The sequence below is a fragment of the Danio rerio genome, chromosome 13 (assembly GCF_052040795.2).
Source record: "Danio rerio strain M-AB ecotype USA chromosome 13, GRCz13ab, whole genome shotgun sequence".
Classification (NCBI taxonomy): Eukaryota; Metazoa; Chordata; class Actinopteri; order Cypriniformes; family Danionidae; genus Danio; species Danio rerio.
Window position 1 is genome coordinate 38540254 of NC_141033.1, and position 16115 is coordinate 38556368.

At 35.2% G+C, this 16115-nt stretch overlaps 1 protein-coding gene across 1 annotated transcript in view; it reads left to right on the forward strand.

Annotated features, from left to right (window-relative positions):
• The window catches only part of mfsd2aa (MFSD2 lysolipid transporter A, lysophospholipid a), a 62345-nt gene that overhangs the window by 15657 nt on the left and 30573 nt on the right, over nucleotides 1–16115 (forward strand). The gene's annotated exons all lie outside the window — the stretch shown is intronic.

Sequence of the window (16115 nt, forward strand, 5' to 3'; positions counted from 1 at the left end):
CTGTTTCACAGCCGTTTAACCTGAACAACAAGAAAAGTTTTCCTTTTCTTCCTCGCGGATATAAAGCGGGTGTCCTGTTACAACGGCAGCAACGATCGATCCGCGTGGTGCAGTGGAGCCGCACCCTCCCCCAGCCCGCTGCCGGTAAAAGTGCTTTCGCGCCAGATCTGCGTCTTTGTGTGCGAGAGCACCGCGTGGCCACGCCCACCGGAGGCGCGGGGCGGGGAGAGCGTGTGAACCGCCGCTTTATTGTGAATGTGAAGGCAATTCACAGCGCTAAAACGAGTATTTGAATGAAAATAGAAGCGTCTACGTCACTACTCCAATCTCATCACGATTGAACTGATGCGTCCCTTTAATTGCCTTCTGATGCATGACGCACTAATCAATATGTTGCGTCTGAACGCGCTAATCCTCGAAAGATGCAAACTCTGAAGTCTTTCTGCCCTTCTGTTTTTTGAAGCATCTGTTGATGAAAAACGCAACAGATTTTTTTTTCAAAATGTATTTGTAGTGTGTGGGTTACTAAAATAACAGTATCACATGGTTGCAGAAGGGACTAAAAAAGAAAATAAGAAAAGCCTAAGAAGTAGTACCAAAAAGAACATAAAACTTAGTAATATGATATAAAGATAAACTCAAACCATAAACACTGTTAAACTAACAAAATTAATAAGGAAAAAACAATGGGTAAATATTTGAGAAAAAATAAGCCAGCGTATTTTTTGTCCATATTTTAACCAAACTTTGAAATAACCTAACATTTTTAGAGTATGTATTAAATTAAAATTTAACGATAATAAAATATACAGTGGTGGAAAGAGAAAAATATCATACTCAAGTAAAAAAATCATACTCAAGTAAAAGTACCATTACTTGCCTAAAATGTAGTGCAAGTTGAGTAAAAGTATCTGTTGTAAATATTACTCAAAGTATGAGTAAAAAGTAGCCCTTTCAAAAGTACTCAAGAGTAGCGAGTATTACACTGAAAAGCTGATGAGCTTACATGCAGTTTGTGCTGTTATGTGTAAACGTAACATTCTGTAGTGCATATTTGTTTGTTCCTTCCAACCTTCCTTCCATTGTTTGTTTATTCTATCCTTCCTTCCTTCATTTATTTGTTTGTTTATTCCTTGCTTCAGTCATTTGTTCTTTCCTTCATTCCTTCCTTCATTTTTTCGCTCATTCGTTTGTTCATATTTTTGTTCTTTTCTTCATTAGGGCCTTTGTTTGTTCATTAATTCGTTCATTCCTTCCTTCCTTAGTTTGTTTAGTCCTTCCTTGAACCCTTCCTTCATTCTTTTGGTTCTTCCTTCATTCCTCCCTTGATTCGTTCGCTCATTCATTTGTTCATTCATTCATTCATTCATTTCTTTGTTCCCTCATTCATTAGGTCCTTAGTTCATTTATTAATTTGTTCCTTCTTTCCTTTGTTCAGTCTTTACTTGAACCTGTCCTTCATTCATTTGGTCCTTCCTTCTTTAGTGTCTCCCTTCATTCGTTTGTCATTCATTTGTTTGTTCATTCATATTTTGTTCCCTCCTTCAATAGGTTCTTAATTCATTCATTTGTCCTTCCTTCCTTCCTTCCTTCCTTCCTTCCTTCCTTCCTTCCTTCCTTCCTTCCTTCCTTCCTTCCTTCCTTTGTTTAGTCCTTCCTTGAATCCTTTCTTCATTCATTTGGTCCTTCCTTCCTTCCTTCCTTTGTTTAGTCCTTCCTTGAATCCTTTCTTCATTCATTTGGTCCTTCCTTCATTCCTCCTTAAATTCGTTTGCTCATTCAGTCATTGGGTCCTTTGTTCATTCATTCATTTGTTCTTTCCTTCCTTCATTCATTCTTTGCTCATTCATTTGTTCATATTTTTGTTCTTTCCATTATTATGTCTTTTGTTCATTCATTCGTTCCTTCCATCCTTAGTTTGTTCAGCCCTTCCTTGAACCCTTCCTTCATTCATTTAGTTCTTCCTTCTTTCCACCCTTCCTTTGTTCACTTATTTATTTGTTCATTCATTCATACTTTTGTTCCCTCCTTCATTAGGTCCTTAGTTCATTCATTCATTCGTTTGTTCCTTTCTTCCTTTGTTTAGTCCTTCCTTGAATCCTTTTTCATTCATTTGGTCCTTCCTTCATTCCTCGTTTCATTTGTTTGCTTATTCGTTCGTTCGTTCGTTCGTTCGTTCATATTCTTGTACCTTCATTCATTAGGTACTTTGTTCTTTCATTCATTTGTTCCTTCCTTGGTTTGTTCAGTCCTTCCTTGAATTCTACAACTATTCATTTGGTTCTTTCATCATTAGTTTGGTCTTTCCTTCCTTGGTGCGGTCCTTCCTTTATTCCTTGTTCGGTTCTTCAATCCATTTAGTGATTGTTTAAGGCTGTTTGGTGATTTCAGTCATCATACAGTCGACATCCTTCATTTTCTCATCAGTCACATGAAGTCTATAAAAAGTCTCTGGGTCATTAAAGATTTTAGACATCTTCTTAGACATTTTTTTAATGCCACCAAAAGGTTTGCTGCATTCTAGTGCCCATGTCTTGAGGTTGTTCAATGTGATGAGATTGACTTTTTATGTGCATTTTGATTGGACAGGAATCACAGGACTGATTTTTCCACTTTAGCCAATCATAAACAAGAAAGAAAAAAGTAATGACTGCAGTCTGAAGGATAATAGTTGAGTGAAAGTACCGATACAGCACTAAAAATGTACTCAAGGGAAAGTAAAAATACAAAATACACATTTTTGAAACCACTTAGTAAATTAAAATTATTGAGAAAAACTACTCAGAGTAATTGGAGTATTTGTAATGTGTTACTTTACACCACTGATTATATACAGTGTGATATGAATATTGGGTTTTAATTTATAGATTTTAGATATTTGTGTGTAAATTTAATTATATATATAATTATAACCACTACATTCATACAAACAGTTTTATTTAATTATCAGTCAATAATATAACTTTTCTTTATATGCAATATATATATATATACCTATTTTCTAGTTTACTCATTTTTATTTTAAAGAAATAAAGTAAATAGCACTTAACTCAATATTACAAATGTAAAAAAAAATGTAATGTACATGGTTGAAATATTATGTGGTAAAAACAAATGTAAATGCTTAATGTAAAAAATAATTTATAAAATCTACTCCACAAGCAAGCTGCAGGAAGTGGAGTATGCTTATATCAGCATTTTCTTTGGAGAGCTATTGTGCATATTATCATTTCTGTCCGTAAATCCAAATTTTCTACTTCTGCATGGCAGTGAAGGAGTGCTTCCAAGTTTTTCCCCCATGTCATTTGGATTCTGCCCTCACGTGTGAAGTTTGTGGTTTCGTATGGAGCAGTTAATGGCTCTGTTGACGTCAGAGTTCATCCATGCTCTCTTTCACCAAACACGCTCCTTACTGAGGGCACAGTGTGAACGCTAGTCGAGTAGGCTAAAAGTGTGACCCAACACTTGATCTTTCAGAGAATCACACATCTATGCAAAGATCAGAGCAGATACAGCACTCAGTGGAGAAAGTTCATGCCTATAAGGTCATGTTTCTTTGAAATTGATCTAAAACCGGACACAAGCATGTGATGTGCACAGATTATTTGTGCTCTGTAAACAATTATAGCATCAATTAGTCCTGACAGCATATGTTTTTAGTTCATTGTAACCTAATAATCTAAGTTAATCATGTTCTAACTTAATTTTATAAGTCACGCAAGCTGTTTTAAGTCAGTTTAACATAATATAAGTTCAGTAGACTTAAGGTTAATTTGAATCAGCTTAAAATGTTTTTACAGTGAAAAAAAGTTAAGAATTGACGTAAAGGGTGTCAGCTGTTAAAGAGAATGTAAAGGACAGGATAATGGAGGAGGATAGCTTTCAGAGTTGGAGCCCAGTTGTTGTATTTTTATCATATAAATATATGTGAGGCTATTATGTATTATTATGGAACCGTAACACAGGAAAGGTGGAGAAATGGGAGTTCTGGAACAGTGACCTTTGTCCTAACAAACCATTCTGTATTTTCCTTTTAAACTCTACTTAACAGCACTCATGCAGCTTATTTAAGTCAACATTAAAGTCTGCGATGCACACATTTGAGATGCTATGGTCTAGTCTAGACATCTGCTGTAGGTCCAGCCAGTCAAAACACCCAGTCAAGTGGTCAAAAGGCTATAAATGGACAGTACTTACACACATACACTACAAAGAATCCCCCAGCCCCCACAAACATACACACATGTACATCTATCTTTGTGAGAACTCCTTTAATAACTGTAACAAGTGGCAGCTCAATCGCATCTAAACGCTAAAACAGCTGTCATAGCAATATGTGGAATTTTCTTGGCAGGTATGGAAATTAACAATGTAAAACAGAAAATATGTTAGGACCTTAGGTCTTCATTCTATCATATTTGTGAGCCGTCTTCGTCAATGGCACCAAAAAATGTTTCCACAAGGTAACAATTTACTGGTTTTGCTATATGCGTGTGGGCATTTGGTCCCCACAATGTAAAAATATACAAGCTACACTACACACTCTTTTCCTGTTTTATGGAGACTTGCTGTGCAAACTGTATATTCAGTCCCCATATCCCAATCCAAACCCAACACATTCTTAAAATACTTTATTCTTGAGCCTTTTTCCGCTGCAAAAAGCACATATAGTCACACTTCACTAATTACTTTTATTACTGTGTGAGGATATTTTTTTTTACTCCAACGTACACACACACACACACAAACACACCGCTGAAGAAGCACATGTCCATTGTCAATTTGAGTTTGTGCGCCCTCTGCTGCACCATGAGCCCATGACACTTCCTCAATCACCAATGCATAAAAGAAACAAAAGATTTGTCAGTTTGTTCCATCCCCCCTTTCAGAGAAATACCAGACCCTCCTTCTTTTCTGGCATTAGGGTTAATATGGACTGATAACTGTAATAAATAAAATTTGAAGACCTTGTTAAAATAGAGATTAAAAAAAATATTAAACATTATTTCAATATTTTTTCAACTGTTATTTCTCCAAACAAATCTCATTGCTTCTGAAATAAAAAACAGATACTGTGTTGTTTAAAAGTGAATATAAAGATTTAATAAGAGAAAATATATACATATAACACACTAAAATACTAAATGCTATTTTCAACTGAACATCAGAATTATTTCTCCAAATAAATGCCATTGCATCTGAAATTAAAGATAAAATTTAGTTTAAGAATAAGACTTTTTTTCATTTATTATTTTATTTTTGTATGTATATAATTAAACCACCACTAAATGTTATTAAATATATTATACACAGCTATATAAATATATTATATATGCTAATAAGTGTAGTATTAAACACTTTGTGTGTGGGTAAAATTAAAAAGATTATTCTATAAGTTATTAGCATATATTAGTGTTATTATTTTATTTACATTGTTGCTATCTATCTATCTATCTATCTATCTATCTATCTATCTATCTATCTATCTATCTATCTATCTATCTATCTATCTATCTATCTATCTATCTATCTATCTATCTATCTATCAACTATGTATAAAATGTTTTCATTATTCGCTGTACACTGGATTTAAGTAGATATTTGTATTTATTTTACTTCTGTGGGTTTTCAAACTCATACTCAACCCTCTCTCACATTTACAGCTAAAACAAAAGGAGCCACTCAAACACATGCCAACAGTATCCAGACTGGATCCCCCTCTCTGCTTCTCATGTCTTTCTTATCCTCATCTGCTCCCATTGCTTTGCCTCTTTACTCACCATCCCCCTCTTCGGCGGAGGCTAAACTTGCCACTGTCTTTGTTAAGGCAACAGATTAGCCTCTAACAAAGGGTTAAGGGAGGGTTAGCGCTGCAGGCTAGCAGTCGTTCCCCGTGCTGTTGGCTGGTATTGTTCAACCGAGCCTCAGTCTCATGCGCATTTGAAGAAAGGATGGAGACTTGACACCTTCGGCAGTTATTATAACTATTGTCAAACGCTCACACTTGAGTCGAATAAACAGCAAACAGCTTTATTGGGTGAAAACGAGGTGCTGTACATCAACAACAATTGACTGTCAACATTCAAATGAACTGATAATGTGTTCAGATTCAGAGCTGAAGTAAACAAGCTGTGGACGAAGACAAAAGTCTGCTGAAATAATCCCTGACTCGTTTGAGAGCTCTTGTTTCTGGTCCCCTGTTTTCCTCATCTGACCTTTAACCCCTTTCACCCCAATGGCCTCAGACAGACTCAATTTGTAGACACTGAGGTTCAGAGATCAATATATGAAGAAGGTAATATACCCTTTAAAAATATAAAGATTCTTCCTAGGATTCCCAGGACTTTTTCTTATATTTAAGATCGTCGCTGAAAGCATATAGAGCAGCTTGGTCATTCAAAATATCTCTTCATCCTAGGATAGACTGGATAAATTCCAGTTTAGAGTGTAGAGGTATTGTTAATATAATTTATAAGTTACTTACAATATGACAATATTCAAATATCCTAATTGAGGGCTTTTGGGAGAAAGAACTCAATACAAATTTGCAATACTGTCAAAGAGAACATAAAAAATACCCAGCTCAACAAATTATTAATTTATTCATTCATTTTCTTTTCAGCTTAGTCCCTTTATTAATCTGGGGTCACCACAGGGGATTGAACTGCCAATTTATCCAGCATATGTTTTACACAGCGGATGCCCTTCCAGCCACAACCCATTACTGGGAAACACTCTTATTGACACACATACACTACGGACAATTCAGCTTACCCAATTCACCTATAGCGCATGTCTTTGGACTTGTGGGGGAAACCAGAGCACCCGGAGGAAACCCACGCCAACATGCGGAGAACATGCAAACTCTATACAGAAATGCCAACTGACCCAGCCGAGGCTCGAACCAGCGAACTTCATGCTGTGAGGCACTACCCACTGTGCCACCTACACTAAAATAAAATAAAATAATAAGCATAATAAACAATCAATAGTAAAAAAAACACATATACCAGCAGGGTTTCAAACAAGGATTTGGGGACTCCCAGGGGACTTCAAAGAAGTTCTACATGAGCCTATAAAAATGTTTAGAGAATAGGAATCTGTGTAAATAAATTAACAAACACAAATAAAACAAACAAATAAAACAAAATATTTATAGTATATATTTACATATATATATATATATATATATATATATATATATATATATATATATATATATATACAAATATAGTACAAACATAGTTCATTGATTTTATGTTTACAATTTATGTTACGTCTCTAAAGCTTGTGAAAACAAAAAACACAGCTTATGTTAATGCTTTTAATTTACATTAGGTTATTTAATAAGTATTTGTACTGTATATGACATGGGCATGTTGGTTAGAATGTTTCTGCAGTGGTTTGCATGTGTGAAATTGTAAAAGTAGACTTTTCAAAAAATAAAAAAGAAATAAACAATATCCTACTTAATAATAATAATAATCATAATCATCCTCATCATCGTTATCATCATTATCATCATCGTTAATATTACTGTTAAAGTATGATTTTTTAACATTTTCTAATAAATAATAAATATACAATTTTATTTTTTAACAAATAACCTCATTATTTATTTATTTGTTTGTTTATTTATATATGATATTAGAATACGTGATAACTTGTAAGTGATTTTATGTTTTAGAATAGATTATGGAATATTCTCGCATATATTTCAATTAAAATGGAAAGCGAGTGCATGTTTTTATTAAAACTAATATTGGATTTTTTTATGCGTGTAAAACATTATAAAATGCACAAAGAAATTATGGGGTTCTTCTCTAAAAAGTTGTTACTTCACCCCGTTTAGAGCTCATTATGGATGTTTTACATTATAACTAACATGGTTCAAATTATGTATCTGTGACAGAGAAACTAGGTTTTGGGAAACACTCGTCACTACATCGTTCTTTTCATAAAATAATACATCATACTATGATATGTTTGAGAAACGCACCCCTGTTAAAGTTTGTTCTTTTGAAGACAAAGAAAAAAATTTTGAAGAACACTGAAAACATAAAACTTCCATAGTATTGTTGCAGTGGTTACAAGTTTTCAGCTTTCGTCAAAATATCTTCTATGTCGAACAGAACAAAGAAACTCATAAAGGTTTAAAATACTTGAGAGTGAGTAAATAGTGAGTATGTTTTCATTTTGGGGTAAAATATCCCTTTAAGTAAGATCGGAATAATTAAAAAGTTGAATGAAATAACAAGATAAATTGTAACATGTTTTGAAATGTAACAATGTTTTAGACTCCAATACTACTTGGTCTTTACAGTACGAACTGGGTCTTTGCACAGGAAACTGTTTGCACACCTTTAGTTATTTTAATTAAAGTAATAATTTCAGTTTACTTTGTGTCATTTGTACTGTTTAAAATATGCAGTAATTTTTTAGCATAAGCAGAGTAGACCATATGCAATCCAAAAAGCACAGTTCACATGAAAAGTGAACTGTAGAGATCAGAGAATCTCTTTTCAACCTTTTTTTAAAAGGTAATTGTCATCCTAATTTTCATGTAAATGTGATATTCATTCACATTTAATAGCTTTGACAGAGCTGTGCTCATACTGATTATCACTGTAGTTAGAAACTGAGACCTCACTACAGGTGGCATTTTATTTTCTATTGTGTATAAATCATGTGATTCCTGACTATAAAGCATTAATTAAATAAAATCATTAAATTAAAGTGAATTTGATGAAACATATTCTGGACTGGACATGGACAATATTAAAGTGTTAGTTCACACAAAAAAGACAAATCTACCTTCATTTATTTACCCTTGACTTGTTTCAAACTAATTTGAGTTTTGTTGAACACAAATAAGAATAGTTTGAAGAATGTCGTAGACCAGGAACCATTGACTTCCATGTATTTATTTTTCATACAATGGATGTCAATAATCACAGGTGTCCGACATTCTTCGGAATATCTATTATTGTGTTCAACAGAATAAAGTAACTGAAATAGGTTTGGAACACGTGGAGATTGAGTAACGATGACAGATTTTTTTGGTCGTTGATGAACTACCCCTTTAAATATATTGTGTTGTATGTAATTGCTCTTCTTTCCAGCAGGTGGCGCCACAAACTTAAGGTTTCGTCTGAGAACAGCGCAAACTGTAGATATTATACGTGTAAATAATGTAGCCTAACTGAACTGAACGAGGAGCAGAGAACAGCGCAACAGAATGACTGTATAATGTTATTATTTAAAACACAGCATAACACCACTTTTTTATTGCTTTGCTCAAGCAATGTGCAACAAACCCACAAAAACAGCTTAGAAGCGTCGTGTCTTGTATTTACGTCACAGAGGAAATCTCCTAGTCAAAAAAAGCCCCTTTCACACATACAGACCTTTCCGGAAAATTGCCGGCAATTTTCCGGAAAGGTTGTATGTGTGAACAGGTCCTTTTTGAAAATACCGGTAAATTCGTTCTGGCTATTTTCCGGAAAGAGAAGTTGTAACATTACCGGCAATTTGCCGGAATGCTGCGCTGTGTGAACGCAGAAGGAAGATTCCCGTAATAAGCGCGTGCACGTCTAGAACGTGCTGACGTGAGACGTCTGCTTTAGCCAATCACAACAGTCAGACGCATTCATGTGCGCGCGGTTTGTGAGAATAAAAGCCTTTGAATATTTTTCCAGACACATTTAGCTGCTAGAAGTTAGTCAGATCACGTTTATATGTTCTTCTTAATGCCAACTGTGTAAATAATCATCGACGAGATGCTTATGATAAGCCGTTGTTTGTTTACCTTCAAGCTTTGCGTGCGCCTATGAGCGCCTGCACACGTACATATTATGAACATCTCGACATGCGAAAGTGATCCTGCGAAAGTTGTTCACAATATTGATCATCCACAGAGTTTGTGATGTATCAAATGTTTACAAACACAAGCGCAGCCGTTTAAAGCTCATTTGTGGTGAATGATGTCAGAATTTACCGGTATTTTGGAATGGATGTGTGAATGCTCTTTTCCGGAAAATTTCCGTAACGTCCTCGCCTGTGTGAACAGCGCTTTTTTGAATATACCGGTAAAGTCGTTCCGGAAATTTTCCAGATATTTACCGGTATCACTGTGTGAAAGGGGCTAAAGTTAATGTCCCATACCTTATTATATATTGGTGAGATTGAATTTGATAATAAACTTTGCACTAATAAACATTTAAGACAAATTATTATCCAATCTTGTTTCCCTTATCAAGTATTAAGAAATAGGTTATGTCATTCAGTGGATAAAAATACTTTTAAATATTTTAGAACAACATATCTTAAATTTCCAATTCTCCCCAAGGCAAAAGAAGTACAATTTAAAATAATAAATGATATATACCCTTCTAATAGATTCTTACACCTAAAATTTAACTTAGAAAACTCACCATACCATTTATAAACATTTTAGTGAAGACACAGAACACATATTTTTCTCTTGCAGCGCCGTTCAATCATTTTGGAAAAAAGTACAAGACTGGTTGAAAATAAATATGTGGATGCTGAAGGTTTGACTTTTACATTACAAGATGTACTATATGGAATTACTAAAGATTGCTCTGCTTTGCACGATTTGATAAATATGATAATTGTGTTAGCCAAATATTTTATTCATAAATGTAGATATTTCAAAACACCTCCATTACTCATTGTATTTATAAAAGAACTTAAAATATTTTCAGATGCCCTGACTAAAATGAAAACAAAAATTGCCTTAAAAATGTTTAATTTATTTGTAGTATATAACTTGCCATAGATTATATGTTGTACTTAATTTTTATTTATTTATTTATTTTTTGTGTTTTCCTTTCACTCTTGGATTTATTTTAGCTTGAATTTTTTTGTATATTACATTTGTATCTTTGTATATTATTGTGTTGAGCCTTCCGTATGTGACACACAAGTTGTAAAGTTGAATCCCTTTTTGTTGTATTTGGATTTTGTATTTTCAATTTAAAAAAAAAAAAAAAGTTAATGTCCCATACCTAATCTAGTCCATTAACACGTTTACCCCCCACACCGCCTACCTTCATTGCTGGAGACAATTACATTCGCAGGTATTTTACTAAATATAGACTAAACTCAAGTCTTGAATGAATAGAAACCGTGTGAAAGCAGCTAATAAATAGACTAATCATATGGCTGATTTTAAAAGATTTGATAGCCAGCAGACAACGTCAAGTTCTGCTGCATTTGACCACCGTTTGCTGTAAAAGAGTCCAAAAATGTTTTAAAAGAAGTTAACATACAGTTATCTTCAGGGAAATAATTTTATCTCAAAATATATTAAAGGGACAGTTCACCCAAAACATATGGCATCATTTAGTCGTCTTCCACTTGTTCCAAGCTTTTCAAGTTTATTTTTTCTGATTAACACAAAGGAAGATATAGGCTACTGAAAAAAGCAGCCAACGACTTCTGTAGTATGTTTTTGTTCTTACTATGGATGTCAGTGGCTGTTTTTTTCCAACACTCTTCAGAATATCTTATTTTGTATTCAACAGAAGAAATTCATAAAAATTTGGAACTATAAGTGTGAAAGGTGATTAAATGTTCATTTCCGGGTGAACTATCCCTCTAAGTCTACATCCTGATCAACTCAAAATTGATTTCATTATCCACAAAGTAATAAATCTGTAAGTCTGCTGTAAAATTAGCAAAAAGTACACTAAAACACCTAAAAATAAAAGTTCTTTATTGGGCTTCATGGTTGCATGTAAAATCATGTGACACCTTTCTGTTTCAAGGCTCTTTATAACGAACACATGCTGTTAAGATGAATAATGTGTTCTTCACACTAAATAGTTTTTTTGAGGAAACAAAAACAGTTCTTATAGCATCACTGCAAAAAAAAAGAGAAAATAAATCAAAGAAAGTGTAGTTTTACACACTGGAAGCCTCTACTTTGCGTAACTCTGGGCTAATGGTCAAAGGATCACCTTATAGCTTGTATGATCTGAAACTGCATGTGATCATTATTCAACAGAACAGTCCTCCTGAATGGTGCTTAATGCAGCATCAGGGTTTTCGGTCAAGCTTCATAGAGTTGGATTTGTAAATTTTCCACATTCTATCATTCCACAGAGGCTCAGTAGGATCGAGATCAGGGCTTTGGCTAGACCACAGAAGGAAATTACCTTTTTTAACTACTTCGGCATGACATTTGCTGTCTGTTTTCATTTATTGTCTTGTTGAAGGATGAATCACTGCTCCATATCCATCTTGGTTAATCAGTTATTAATACATACAATATAGAGTCAGTCATATCTTTTAAATACTTCAGATAATGGCTGTACCATACACTGCTTTTGCGTCCTTATTGCTTGTATGAATGAAGAAATCTGTTGTGACATGGTCTTATGTCAGTTAGCATTTGACCAAAGTTCTGTTTATATCACAATTCCTGTACATTTTGACTCATTATTCAAATACTATGGGCTTATACTATGTTATTTGTGTAAATTTGGCATTCAAACATTGCGAAAAGGCAACATGGTGGCTCAGTGGTTAGCTCTGTTGCCTTACAGCAAGAAGGTCGCTGGTTTGAGACCTGGCTGTGTCAGTTGGTGTTTCATTGTCTAGTTTGCTTGTTCTTGCCATGTTGGCATGGGTTTCCTCTAGGTGCTCTGATTTCCCCCCACAGTCCAAAGACATATGCTATAGGGCAGGGATGTCCAAACTCGGTCCTGGAGGTCCGGTGTCCTGGAGAGTTTAGGTCCAACCCTAATTAAACACACCTGAACCAGCTAATCAAGCTCTTACTAGATACAGTATACTAGAAACTTCCTGGCAGGTGTGTTGAAGCAAGTTGAAGATAAACTCTCCAGGACACCGGCCCTCCAGGGCCAAGTTTGGACACCTCTGCTATGGGGAAAATTGAATAAACTAAATTGGTCATAGTGTATGTGTGAGATTGTGAGTCTGTATGGATGGTTCCCAGTACTTGGTTGTAGCTGGAAAGGCATCCGCTATGTAAAACATATGCCGGATAAGTTGGCGGTTCATTCCGCTGTGGTGACCGCTGATGAATAAAGGGACTAAGCCGAAGAAAAATGAATGAATAAAAGAATGAATGAATGAACATCGCAAAAAACAAACAAACTATGTATTATATCGTCATGTGAAATGAAATTTGGAGGTTCTGAACAAAACTGACATGTGAAACAAAAGCAAAATGTGAACGCTTTTTATGAGTTAATGTTTTCGGTCTCGTGCATTTTCACTTCATCATTTTATCACACTTCACTGGTTCCAATCCAGCATGAGCTTATTTCTTCAACTGAACACAAAAGAATAAATTGAGAAACATGTTAGAGAAATATGTGCGCTGATTACATGGGGAAGTGATGGCATAAAGATGCGCTGCAGAAAGCCAATGGAGAGAGTCTGATGAGTTCTGAATGTTTTCTATTGAAACAACATAAAGTATATGCATACAGGAACGTGTTAAAAAGTCAGAACATTGCATATACATACAATGATGTGGGTCCTTGCTTCACACGTACATGTATTTGAAAGTTATTTAAATGAAGTTTGCCTTCTCTTTTTTCACATTTCCAACATCTCAGATCTAAGATATTTCCGCATATGTTCAACTCTACTACATCTGCCCTGTCTTATTAAATCATTGTAATGTTATGTGTATTTATATAGCGCATTTATCATGTATGGCCATACACCCAAAGTGCTTCACAATTATGAGCCGGGTCTCTCTACACCACCACCAGTGTGCAGCATCTACTTGGAAGATGCAATGGCAGCCACAAGACACCAGCGCCATTGTGCTCACCACACACTAGCTATTGCAGATATAGCCAATTTGGTGGATGGGGATGATTTGGGAGGCCATGATCGGTAAGGGCTGATGGAGGAAACTTGGCCAGGACACCAGGGTTACACCCCTACTCTTTACCAGAAGTGCTATGGGATTTTTAATGACCACAGAGAGTCTGGACTTAGGTTTAACATCTACTCCGAAAGACGGCGCTCACTGACAGTATGGTGTCCCCTTCGCTTTACCGGGGCATTAGGACTCACACAGACCGCAGGTTGAGCACCCCCTGCTGGCCTCACTAACACCACTTCCAGCAGCAATAGTTTTCCCATCTGGTCCCCCATCCAGGTACTGACCATGCAGGCTCAGATCTGCTCAGTGAGTCATCGATTTGGGCTGCAAGGTGATATGACTGTCAATCTACAATGTAAAAAATATCTGTTTATTAACAGTATTCAGGGGCGACGCAGTGGGTAGTGCTGTCGCCTTACCGTGAGAAGGTCGCTGGTTCGAGCCTTGTCTGGGTCAGTTGGACTTTCTGTGTGGAGTTTGCATGTTCTCCCTGCGTTCGTGTGGGTTTCCTCCGGGTGCTCCAGTTTCCCGCACAGTCTAAAGACATGCTACAGGTGAATTGGGTAGGCTAAATTGTCCGTAGTGTATGAGTGTGAGTAAGTGTGTATGGATGTTTCCCAGAGGTGAGTTGCAGCTGAAAGGGCATCTGCTGCGTAAAACATGTGTTGGATAAGTTGGCGGTTCATTCTGCTGTGGCGACCCTGGATTAATAAAGGGACTAAGCTGAAAAGAAAATGAATGAATGAATAAAAGTGTTCATATTTTGTGATTAACTGGTGTTTTCTACTTATTTATGGTTATGAAGTGCATTATGGGACCTTAATCTCTGTTAACTTTTTATATTGATAATTTAACATAATTACTTTTATTGATATTTTAGTATATTCAAATTGATATATAAGAAATAATTTATGTAAATAAGCCTGTAAAGTAACAGTCTGCTTTAGTATCATAATTTACAACACCAACCCAGACAACATATCACTTCAAATAAAAAATACCAATAAAAAGTAACTTTTTGAAACGTTTGAACATTTTCAACACAATTGTTGCTGGAGGAAAGATCAAGGTCCCATAATGCAATTAAAAAGCATAAATAAATACATTAAACAAAAACATGAACCACAAATGACTGAAATCTGTTCATTTACAGTTCATGTGAATCTCACAGCTGACCTATTTTGATCTCAAACAGGTGAAATGTCACTGAGAAATGCGGGGGAAGAAAATCACTGTAACATTGTTGTTTACTAGGTAAACCCCTTCTTTATAATGGTGTTTTTCTGGTGAAAGTGGTCTCTTCCAGCAGTTTAAAGTGCCCTGTTACAATGCACACATTGTTCAGGATTGGTTAAAAGAACATGCTGAAGAGTTCAAGGTGATGCCCTGTTCACTAAATCCCAGATCTCAATCCAGCTGAGCATCTATGAGCTGTGCTTCATCACGGCCCACACCACTCAAAGGATCTGCTGTTAACATTTTAGTGCCAGAAACCAGAGTTCATGCCTTTGTGGGTTAGTGCTCTTGGCTCATTGGTGTAAACACTAGGCTACATCTAAGTACTGTATTTTTTTCTGTGATAAATTTATATCAACATGCCTTTGATCAAACAAATTGTATTTAAAAACCCTACACTATAAAAAAAATGTTATGACAAATAGGTTTGGGCCAGATCTAAGATTGTGAAGGTATCATAACCTTGGATTAAAATATCACAGTTTCACTATATCACGGTATTGTGATTACTTGCCTAAAATATGTTATGCTTCATCCTTATACATAAACTGCTAATTTGACTTTTACTATATTCTCGCTTGCAAGGATAAGCAATATGTATTATACATGTATACCAAATGTGTATTTTAAATACAAAATAGTATTTTGTAATTTGTATTTGATAGGATTTATGAAAATGGGTTAATATTTTGTATCAAAATCCTTTATTGTCTTGTATTTTTAAAATACTGTAAGTCTACATGATGACATCATATAAATGTGGCCTTTAATAGTGGTGTTTTCTTCTCGGTTATTTGCCAAGGCTTGAGATCAGACTACAAAATTGATTATTATTGAAGAAGTTGGTCAATGCTTGGAGTATGGTTGGACATTATGCATCACAAGAAAGTAACAGACAAATAGCAGTTGTAAATTCGAGAGCAGATCAAAATCAGACAGGAAAAAAGACAAACAACATAAACAAGTCCTACAGTGGCGATAGCTGCAC